Here is an 11,667-nt window from a genome sequence, read left to right as displayed (position 1 = left end):
ATCTGGTTGTCAATCATCCGGGATTGACTATGATGAACGGGCAAGTACACATGGAGAATCACCCTACCCCTCGAGAGGGCAAAAGGGTATATTTCCTATGCAGCTTGGGATTTCCAATTCACCCTTTTCTTCGGCGTTTGCTTGAGTTCTATGGACTACAACTCCACCACCTCACGGCCAATCCGATTCTACACATCACCGGGTCTGTTGCCCTCTACGAGATACACCTCGGATGCGAGGCACACTTCAAGCTATGGAGGAAGTACTTTTGCATAGTGCCTTGCTCAGCGGACGAGAGGCTATCTGAAGTGGGAGCGGTCGAGGTCTGTCGAATCGAAGGGACCGACTACCCATCCGAAACACCTCGGGATGATACCAAGGTTTGTCCATCCGAGTGCTTTAATATAGAAGATGTTCCACTTCTTGACCCAGTTTGGCCTAGACTCCCTCGTTCTCTGCAAAGCCCCCAACACTACAAAAAAAGTACACTTCCGTGATGATACGTGTTTGTCACAGTAGGTCACGTTTTCCATCATGCATGTACATCCATGATGATTTTATGAAAGAATCAAGATAGTTATACCTGTGTTGTCGTAGAAGTGTTCCATCACCTTACCACAATTATCATCATAGAAATGTCCACTTCCATGACGATAAATCACGCGTCATAAAAGTGCTTTTGTCAAGGGTGGCCGACACATGGCATCCACTATAACGGATAGCCGTTAAGCTATCGGGTTCTGATTTGGATCTGATAACCCGTTAACTGCCCGAACCAATGGGGATTATCCACGTGTAAAATTCCCAATGGCCAGAGGAACCACGTGTCTGCTCACCGTTGGGACAGATGTCATCCACTCATTGGACTGAAGGCCCTATGATACATCGACGTGTGGCACGGCCCAACAGAGGCCCATTCCGGTGAAAAGGCTGGCTTGTTTGACTTGGCCAAAAGGTAGCGGGCCGGCCCACGGAAAGCCTGTTAACATCCTATTCGCATATAGCCTATTTACAGCCCGCTAAGTCATGGCCCGTTACGGCCTATACGAATCAGGCGTAGTAGCATTATCAGGGCCAAGCAATATGATTCCATCCTATTGTAACTTCTGGCCCATGTATGGCCCATGACGTCTTTCGACCCATAGGAGGCCCTTTGTAACTCTTGGCCCATTAACGGCCCGTGGTGAAACTGGCCCGTAATGAACAGTGTATCGCTTTATACCCATTAATGCCCCATTAATCCATTGGGTTGTTTCCAGCCCGTGTTAACTTTCGGACATCTCAGGGCCCATTTATTCTTAGGCTCATTTCCAGCATTCGGTTACTTATGGCAAGTTACTGGACTTTTCTGCTTGTGGGCTAAATTCAGCCTATGGTTGCAGTCGGCGTGTTTGTGACCCGTTATTAGGTTGGGCTGTTTTCATAGCGTCATCAAATACGGCTGATTAACGATGACCCATTACGGTCGGCACATGAACATTTACGACCCATAATGTGGTCCGTTATTAGCCAGTGTTTGGCCAATCGATCATACGGCCCGTAAAAGGCCCATTGATGCTACACCCCGTAGAAGGCCCATTGTTTCTACGGCCCGCAGAAGGTCCATTGTTTCTACGGCCCATAGGAGGCCCATGGTCACTATGGTAAATATGTAGCCCATGGTTAGTGTGGCCTAGTTTTAAAAAATAGGTTATTGCGGCCATTAGCACACCACGGAAAAAGAACTGCACTAACTACAAGTAAACAAATAAATAAGACAACAAGGAAATAAATAAGCAAGCAACTTATGCTAGGCTATTACACATATTACATCCACTTGGCATCAAAGTTCGCCACCAGTGCAAATATATGGAATGAAGCAGCATATCACATACACTAGTTGTCAAAGTTGCAGACCAGTGCAAATAAACGCCGCAGCAAAACAAGTCCAAAACTGAAAACCACTTCAGAAGATCTCATAAAACAATATACTGGGTACCCATAATGCTGGCAAGATGCTTAGCAAGCTTATTAACTTTCTCTTGTTTGGCTCTTAAATCCTCCAGCGCTTGCTGCTGCACCAGAAAGTATGCATCTGAATTCTGAAGGGACTTCCTTATTCCTTCACCTTCTTGCTGCAGCACAACTGACTAATGCCTTTCAGCTTGTAGGTGAGACTGAAGAAGCTGAAGTGATTCAGGCAACGAATTCGAAGAGCTTGTGTGAGTGGTACTGGCCAGTAACTCGAACACTACATCAACGCAAGACTGTGGGGTTGTCTCACTGCCTACAAGATCATTTTTATCACCTTTCTTGGACACCAACAGGGTTGTCTCACTATATTTAACCTTATCTGCATTACTTTCTCTACCAGTGCATAGTGGGGTTCTCTTCCCCAATATTTTGTTTGCATTATACAATAGAAACAAGCAGACACATCATAGGATTAGCATGTAGTATACAAAACTCATTTTGGTAAACCGGTTCAGTAGTAAGGTGGACAGGATAACAGCTTGAAACAAACATATATCTATGTACTATGGTCACTGTATTGTCCATATTATTCTAGTTTATGTTGCCAAATCAAGATAGAGACACAGTTCAAATCATATATTTTTAAGACACGACAGCATAGACAGAATATAAGTGCGAGAAAACTACACAACACTAGCAACACTCGTAATGTGCATCACATGAGAACATAACTGTTTATACAAATGAAACTAAAATCAACATAAAGCAAGAAGTTAGCACAACAATCAGTTAAACAAATAGGTTTAAAACATACATGTTGCACCATTAGAGGTTCAACTAGATCCTTCAAAATGGAAAGTAGTTGGTATGAGTAAATACAGTGATGCAAGAGCAAAGGAGTATGGACCATACACTACTAGGGAAATGCTTATAGGCAGGACCTCAGTAGTAGCGCTGGAAAAAAGCCACCGCTACTGCTACTTAGCAGTAGTGCTATTCCCAGGCAGCGCTACTACTAACACCTTAGCAGTAGCGCTGGATAACAAAAACGCGCTACTACTATGTGGGACCAGACGATGCCACTGACGGTAGCTATAGTAGCAGTGTTGTCCAAACTCCAACGCTATTACTAAGAGTTTAGCAGTAACGCTTTGTTTTGGTGCACCGCTACCACTAATGGGCCCCACTTAGTAGTAGCGCTTGTCCAAGACAAGCGCTACTACTAATGCCATAGTAGCAGCGCTTTCTGGCACACAGTGCTACTACTAGTTGCGGCTGGTGCCACCTTTTCACCCACCCTCCCCCTCCTCCCCCACTTTGCGCTCTCTCCCCCTCCTTTCCCCTATCCCCTCTCCACCGTTGTTACCCTTCATCTCTCTTCCTCCTACCTCTCTTCTCTCCTCATTGATGTCACCCTTCACCATAACTCTCCATAAATGGCCTCTCATCTCTTTCTTCCTCCTACCTCTCTCTTCTCTCCCCATTAATGCCCCGTCCACCATAACTCCCTCTCCAAAAGTTAGCTAGAGTGATCATCTCTCTTCTCCCCAACAACTAGATCTAGTTAGCCATTTTAGCCATCCACACTTTCGATCCGTATAGGTAGCGAAAGGCCTCATCATCTAACTATGCTCTCTCGATTCGGTCTCTCTCTCTCTCTCTTGATATATATATATATATATATATATATAAGGTGAGTAAGAATGGGAATATGTGTGTGAATGAGAATATGTGTGTTTGGGATATGGAGAGATATGTGCAAGTGACATGCCCCCGAGTTGATTATGTTTTGCTAAAATGTCGATTTATTTCAGTTTTGGTGAATTTCGAGCAAACTCGATATGTCCTATTTTTAGGCAAGGCCATGCCAAAAATTTCCATGACTTTGAAGCATGCATGCATTTTGTTTATAACCTTTTTGCTTGTTATACCATGCAGTCGATCATGAAGGTGAGTGGATGGATCATGGAGCGATACATGGAATACCCGGAGATGGACATGTATTTAAATAATCAGACTAGGATTAGAAGTCTGTGTGAAAGATGCAAAGAAGGAGTCCTTTTTGGACCCTTTTGATCGTGGCACTTTGAAGGTGCCCCTGCTGATGAATGGTTTCATGGATGACTACACTAAGTGGATAAGTGAAGAAGATGATCATGATGATGAGGATGTCCAAATGGCAGGGAAAAACGACATGGGGCTAGAGAAAGAGATGACTGATCTTCATGAAGACGATAGCGGTGGACATGGCAGCGGGGAAGAGTCCGGAAATGATGACGGCGGAGAAGATTCCGGACACGGCACCAAAGAAGAGTCCGGACAAGGCGGAGAAGAGGCGGCGGTCACGCCGCGGTCTTCGATGCTACTAAGTGCAGTCATGCAGGACCCTCATGTTCGAGACATCCTTCGCAAGAGTACGACTAGCAAGAGAGCTGCTTGTAGAGAGGAGGCCAAGCTGGCGTAACTTGAAGTAGCTCAAAGACTCCATTGTATGGCGGTTGCGATCCCGAGGTGACCCGCTCGAGTTTCGCGCTCGAACTTCTAAAGACGAAGTCCTAAAACAAATGGACAGACAAAAGCCTCGATGAGCATTTGAAGTATCTACATAATGAAGTTCTTTCCGCGGGGAACCTGTGTCCTACTAGTGTCGCGGAGGCCAAGAAAATCGTTTGCCCTTTTGATTTTCCGCACATTAGGTACCACGCACGCGAAAAAAACAAGTTGTCCAGTGTGCAATGCTTATCGATACAAGAAGGCAAGAAAGAAAGCTCCTCAGAAAGTTGTATGGTACTTTCTGATCACTCCCCGTCTGCAGTGGAATTTCGTTGATCCAAAGGAAGCAAAGCTCATGCGCTCGCACGCGGAGAGGAAGAAGCCTGAGCACTACAAGAAATAAGTCAACTTGCGACCATCACTATTGGTCACTGAATGATCATTGTTTTCCATTTGCGACCTTTTTTGACAAAAAAACAGATGGTCAAATGTTGGCCGTTGTAAACTGAAATTAACGACCTTCTTCAGGATAAGGTCATGGAAGGCAACGACCAAAACAAAAGGTCGTTGAACCAATGATCTTTTGTTTTGTTCGCTGGCTGTCTGCTCAGGCCATGCCGGATCCGATGTGGCAATCTGACGTGGAAAATTTACGACCACTTGAAAAGGTCGTTGGTAAGATTCAGCCCAGTCCAATTTGGTGTTTTACATGGGTCGAGCCCAACAATTCAGCCTTTTTATATTATTTTTCTTCTCGATTTTAATCAGCTACATGGGCCAAGCCCAACAATTTGGCCTTTTTGGTTTCTAAAACATAGAACTTTTACGGTCCATTTCTTTTTGGGCCTCGGCCTTTTTACAGTCGACTTCTTTTTTGGGCCTCGGCGTTTTTGCAGGCTATTTACGTTTTGGGCCTTGGCCTCTACCAATAAGTCCAACTCATCAACTTTCTATTTCTCACATTTTCACAGTACACAAATGACAAATATTTCAAATGAAACAGAACTATATACCGTCCAAAATTAGCCTATTACAATCTTTACATAGTGTTCATACAACCAGACCAATACAGAATACAATGTAACTACCTATGAAGTACAACTAGAACACAAGGCATATTGATAGATAACCACCACGCTTCATCTTCTTCCTCTTCCAAATTCCAAGAAACAAATCACCTAGCATTAGAAGAATCATGCATCAGAAGCATATAAAATCTTTCAACCATCAATTTAGTGTGCTTATAAGAAAACATATGGTCTGATGCTTATGAGCTACTAGATTACTAAATACAAATTGCACACTATGCACTCAATTTGGTACTTGCTTAACAATTTCAATGTAAACCAACAGTTAAACCTGAAAAGATGCAAAGCTGAAATCTAACTTATGACTGTAACAAGAGTGCTCCCAGCACAATATCACAATTCTGCATTTCTAACCAGCACAAGGGTTCAGCAAGCCAAGGCATTTTGGATATTCTGGACTTTGATGCTGCTAGATTCATTAGTCAAAGGAATACATCAGGACCAAATGCAGAAGCGAGGGCGTCATCGGGGCGGTTGGAGGCGAGGGCGTCGTCGGGGCGGCCGGAGGCGGCGCTTGATGGATGAAAAGTTTCAACAGACACTCAGCTCCGTGTTGAATTGGAAGCGGCGCTTGATGGATGAAAAGTTTCAACAGACACTCAGCTCCGTGTTGAATTGGACCGTCCAATCAAGCTCTTAAACCGGCTTGCAGATCGACTAACACTTGGCCAATCTCCACAATAATACAGAGACAGAACCATCAACTTGCTGCACACCAGAGGCAGAGGGGATTTCTTGAGAAGAGAAACAGAATTGGACTTAGAGCCACATCCCACATTAATAAATTGTTTGCAGCAGCTATAACATAGAACCAATACAAATGATGTAGGGACATGAACAGCAGGATAAGTGACTAGTGGTGAGAAAACTAAAGTTTATAAGTTCTGCTAGTCTCCCGACATGGATACTCGTTCATCAAACAGCATGAATCACAAATTGTTTGAAATAAACGTGCTAGAACAAGTAGTTGTTGGTCCTGTGAATCATGGGAAGCTTATTTCTCATGAACAGATACTTGCTAGAAAAATCACAAACAGACAGTATGCAGGCAGGGTATAGAGAGACCAGGAGATGCAGGGCATGGGCGGCCGCAGCTGTTGTACGCTTCCGCATTTCTAATGGCCATGTAAGCTGTCACCAATGTCAATTATTTTCATACAAACATTTTCACTAACACCATACAAGCAAACTACATTACACAATATGTGGTACATAGGAACAGACCAATAGTCAACACGTATATATCTAGTCAATAAAATATGCATGCAAAGTTGTACTGATGTAGACATGCTTTCACAGTCATATGCAGGAGGTGTTTCACAATTGAACATAATTGACTACCAAAGAAATCCAAATTGAACAGAATTGTCGTGCAGAATTAGTCATATGCATAGGTGTTTCACATAATGAGGGAGTTCTTGATTAGTTAAGAAAAGCTCAGTTTTCACTAAAGTTGGTACATATTTCCATGCTTGTCTACCAAAGAAATTGTACAAACTTAACAACTAGTCATGCATAAGTGTTTCACATCAAAAACGTATAGAAGTGCAGACTCGAGATTGGCAATTAGGATGCATGTTGATATCACCATCGATCTACAGGAAGTCGAGCAAAGTTCAACTGACGTAGACATGATTTCACATTAGAATTCAGAAACATCAAAGTCTCGCTGCATCTCAAAATCAAACCGATCTAACATGTGGGCAGTGATTAACAGATCCAACAATACGGTAAGACAGCTTTCGTGTGTAATTGTACAGTAGAACAGAGTTTAATCCGAGTAGTACATGTAGATCTCTGTGTATGAGTTGAAGTAGGGGATGAAATCTGAGTAGTACATCCTGCCGGAGAGGAGGCCGATGGAGCGGGTGACCCTGCCATCGAAGTCGACAGCGAGCACGAGCTGTTCGACAGGATCCCACATGACCACCTCGACGCTGCCCTGGGAGCAGAGAGAGTATATAATTATAGGATTTGGATACAAGCTCCAATGATTTTGTCTACAAGTTTCTTCTTTCTTTTATTTTGTCACAACCAGATAAATGCCTTTTAGGCAACATTGTTACAAGAAATATGAGAGAGAGCACCTGAATTCATGAAGCGTGGTCTTCGTCTCCTGGAGTAAATTAGAAGAAATCCTACGTAGCTCTAGCTATCCAATAACCCAAATTCAAGCAATGCCACAACAAGCAAAATCTACGTGACTCCAAAGTCCTACAACAAGTAAGGAATCAAGCAGAAGCAGATCAAACATCATTATATATCAATTCATCAAAACAAAAATGAGATCCAAAATATATCAATACAAAGAAAGCCAGGAGCGACACACCCCTCTGGCTATCCACAAAATATCCATCGTTTTTTAGTTCGCTGAGTTACGAAGTCCCTACGGTCTGCCGCAAGAAGTAGGATTGATCGGTCGCTAGCTTAGCTAGCTCTGCTAAGCTCGTACGTATACGTGAGACTGCAGGTCCAAGTACTTCTAGATAACAAAGAATCAATTAAGCAACTAGTCTACTTTGTTGAAGTTAGCTTGCACGTACGTGCTTCGCGTGCTAGAGTATACGAGCTAGCACTCTAAATCCAACACCTATTTACTCTTTTATGATTTGATGAACTTCATATAGCCAAACCATGCATGCTTCCATTGGCACATTAGTTAGCAAAAACAGGCAGTGAACTGAATATGCGCTTGCAGCTGCAGAACATGGAGCAACAAGTCCACCTGCACATGTTCAGCATGCAGGAGGGGCGAAGGTGATTCAAAGGTATTACCAACTTCTTGATCCTCCTGATGTGTGCTCAAGCATGTATATAAAAAATGAACAAAAGATTTTGTGATTATGCTCGGAAACTTACCATCAGCTGTTTTTCCTTCATCTCTGAATCTGAATGACAGCACTAAAAGCAGAGCTTCGGTGGCTGTGGATGAGCAACACTTTCAGAGGATGATGATTTTCAAACACTGGGAACAAATTTGCCGTCTCAGCGACGAGAGGAGGACAGGGGAGACGAACATGGGAGAGCGGGTTGGTGGAGAACTCCAGGATGGAGAGGAACTCGTCCTCGGAGATGAAGCCCTTGGCGCTGCGGTCGAGCTGGCAGAAGCGCTAGTACTTGGTCTTGCACTGGAGGCAGGCCTGGGTGCCGTCCTTGCGCTCATGCACGTAGCAGGGGCACTAGACCGGGAAGCGGCAGACGTCGCAGGTAGTGAAGACCCGCCATCCACCGTGGTGCCTAGGCCGTCGGCGCAGATCTGGCACACGTCCTCGGCCCCGTGCCTCTCGGACTTCTGCACACAGCAACAAGACGCGGTCAAAATCGAGGCTCCGTTGTGGGGAGGAAGGGGATGGGATCGAGAGGAGCACAATGAGATCGAGAGGAAGGGGACATTCTTGTGATCTGGGACGCGAGCCCATTGCCGCTGTCGCGGGTCTGGAAGCACCGCCCCGCCTGCTCGATCTGGGTTGTCGATGATGGGTGTGACATCGGATCAAGGTGTGAGGGAGAGGGTTTGGGTTGGGGTGGCTCCGGCAGCTGTGTGTGGGAGCGAGATAAGGGGGAGGATGGGTGCGGAGGCAATGTGAGAGACAAGGGGAGGGGATGGATCAGCGTGGGTGGGAGAGAGAGGCGGTGGCGGGATGGGGAAGGAGGGGGCGGCGACGGCGGGCCGTCGTCGTCGAGTTGGATTGGGGAGAGGGCAGAGAGAGGCGGCGGCGGGTGTGTTCCCGGGGAGAGGGGGAGAGAGAGGCAGCCTCGGGCTGCTAGGATTGATCCGTGGGCTACAATGGGGTGAGAGCCGTGAGAGGCGTTGGATCTGCTGGATATGGACGGTTCAGATCAGCTACAATCGGGTGATCCGTGGGAAGTGTTCTGACTGGTTCAGAAAATTAGCGATTTAAAATAGTTTCCAAGTACTAAAAATAGAGGGATTTTTTGAAGCAGTTATAAAAATATTTTTCAAAAGGGCATCAAACAAATTTTCACTAGAGTTAGACCACATTTTATAGATGAGCACCAATTTGTATGCTTTTCTGATGTTTCTAGCTCTTTTTCATCATTTTCCGAGTGGCAAAAATGGTTTTTTTGTGAAGGGTCTACCAAACAATTGTTACAAAATTGGATTTCATCAATTTTCAAAAATACTAGGACATATTTATTGTACAATTGAAAAATGGTAGGGTGTCAAAAGTTTTCATCTACCTCTCATGAAAAAGACAAATTTCTGCCGATTTAGCTAGAAGCGGGTTAAATTTAAACTGCAGCTACCTTCTAGTTTGTTATCTATTTTTTCCCAAAAAACATCTCAAGGTATTTAAGTATCTATTTAATCAGAGAAACACCAAAAAAAATCCAAGATTCAACCACTAGCTAGGAATGATCATTCCCACCGTTTTGACCGCATGTTGAAACGAGCATGAAAAATTCAATAAAAATCAATAAATTGGAAAACCATCTCATTGTGTCATTATATGTGGCCAAGTTGTCGGGAAAATTTATAAACTTGTAATATGATAATTATTTTAAAAAAGTTTTCTCAGAAATGAGCTATCATGTTGGGAGATCAATGACTTTCAAGCCAAATGATCAATCTTATGGCCACATTCATGGCATGGTTTTTTCACATGATCTCATATTGTGCACAAGGGTGCATATTGGAATGGCAAAGAATGTTGCCTAAGTAAGTTTTCATTTTCTTTGGACGAAAAATCAATTTTCCATTTTTTGAGTGCCGAAAATGAGTATTTTTTGTGAAGGACCTACCAAATAATTATTGCAAAATTGGACCAAATCAATTTTTTAAAATACTAGGACATATTTAAAGCACAATCGATCAAATGGTTGGGTGTCAAAAGTTTTGATCCACCTGTGGTGAAAAAGAAAAATTTCCGCTGCTTCGGTTAGAAGCGGGTCAAATTTGAACTGTAGTTGCCTTATAATTTGCTCTTTATTTTTTCCAAAAATCATTTATAGGTACATAAGTATCTACTTAATTAGAAAAACACCAAAAAAATCCAAGATTCAACCACTAGCTAGGAACTGTCATTCCCGTCGTTTGGACTGCATTTTGAAACAGGTAGAAAAAATAAAAAAATCAAAAAATTGGAAAACCTTCGCATTGTGTCATTACATGTGACCAAGTTACCAGGAAAAATAATAAACTTGTAATACGATAATTCTTTTAAAAAAGTGTTCTCATAAATGAGCTATCTTGTGTGAAGATTCACGACTTTCAAGCCAAATAATCAATATTATGGCCACATTCATGGAATAGTTTGTTCAAATGAACTCGTATTGTCCACAAGGGTGCATATTGGAATGGCAAACAATGTTGCCCAAGCGAGTTTTCATGTTCTTTGGACGAAAAATCAATTTTCCATTTTCTGATTGCCCAAAATGAGTACTTTTTGTGAAGGACCTACCATATATTTGTTGCAAAATTGGAAAAATTCAATTTTAAAAATACTAGGCCATATTTAACGCACAATTAACCAAATGGTTGGGTGTTAAAAGTTTTGATCCACCTCTGGTGAAAAAGACAAATTTCCGCAAATTCAGCAGGAAGCGGGTAAAATTGGAACTATAGTTGCCTTATAGTTCGCTCTTTATTTTTTTCCAAAAATTATTTCTAGGTACATAAGTATCTATTTAATCAGGGAAACACCAAAAAATTCCAAGATTCAACCACTAGCTAGGAACTGTCATTCCTGCCATTTTGACCGCATTTTCAAACAGGCATAAAAATTCAAAAAAATAAAAAAAATTGGAAAACCTTCGCTTTGTGTCATTACATGTGACCACATTACCAGGAAAAATAATAAACTTGTAATACGACAATTCTTTTAAAAAAGTGTTCTCAGAAATGAGCTATCATGTGTGAAGATTCATGGCTTTCAAGTCAAATCATCAATATTATGGCCACATTCATGGCATAATTTGTTCAAATGATCTCGTATTGTTCACAAGGGTGTATATTGGAATGGCAAACAATGCTGCCCAAGGTAGTTTTCATGTTCTTTCGACGAAAAATCAATATTCCATTTTTCGACTACCCAAAATGAGTATTTTTTGTGAAGGAAATACCATACATTTGTTGCAAAATTGGAACAAATCAATTTTGTAAAATAATAGT

At 42.7% G+C, this 11,667-nt stretch overlaps 1 long non-coding RNA gene across 2 annotated transcripts; it reads right to left on the bottom strand.

Moving 5' to 3' along the window:
- Window positions 1-5,630: 5,630 nt before the first annotated feature.
- On the bottom strand, window positions 5,631-9,309 carry LOC123091584 (uncharacterized). 2 transcript variants are annotated; one of them, XR_006443324.1, is made up of 5 exons: window positions 8,552-9,309; window positions 8,394-8,456; window positions 7,622-7,748; window positions 7,322-7,476; window positions 5,631-6,665 (listed from the first exon to the last, which is right to left on the bottom strand). It is a non-coding gene; the product is annotated as an uncharacterized lncRNA (long non-coding RNA). The 2 variants fall into 2 exon arrangements; XR_006443323.1 differs by having other exon boundaries at window positions 5,631-7,476.
- Window positions 9,310-11,667: the final 2,358 nt, after the last annotated feature.

The sequence above is a fragment of the Triticum aestivum genome, chromosome 4B (assembly GCF_018294505.1).
Source record: "Triticum aestivum cultivar Chinese Spring chromosome 4B, IWGSC CS RefSeq v2.1, whole genome shotgun sequence".
In the NCBI taxonomy this organism is placed as follows: Eukaryota; Viridiplantae; Streptophyta; class Magnoliopsida; order Poales; family Poaceae; genus Triticum; species Triticum aestivum.
The sequence above is the reverse complement of the archived record's forward strand: the minus strand, read 5'-3'. Positions and strand labels throughout refer to the sequence as shown.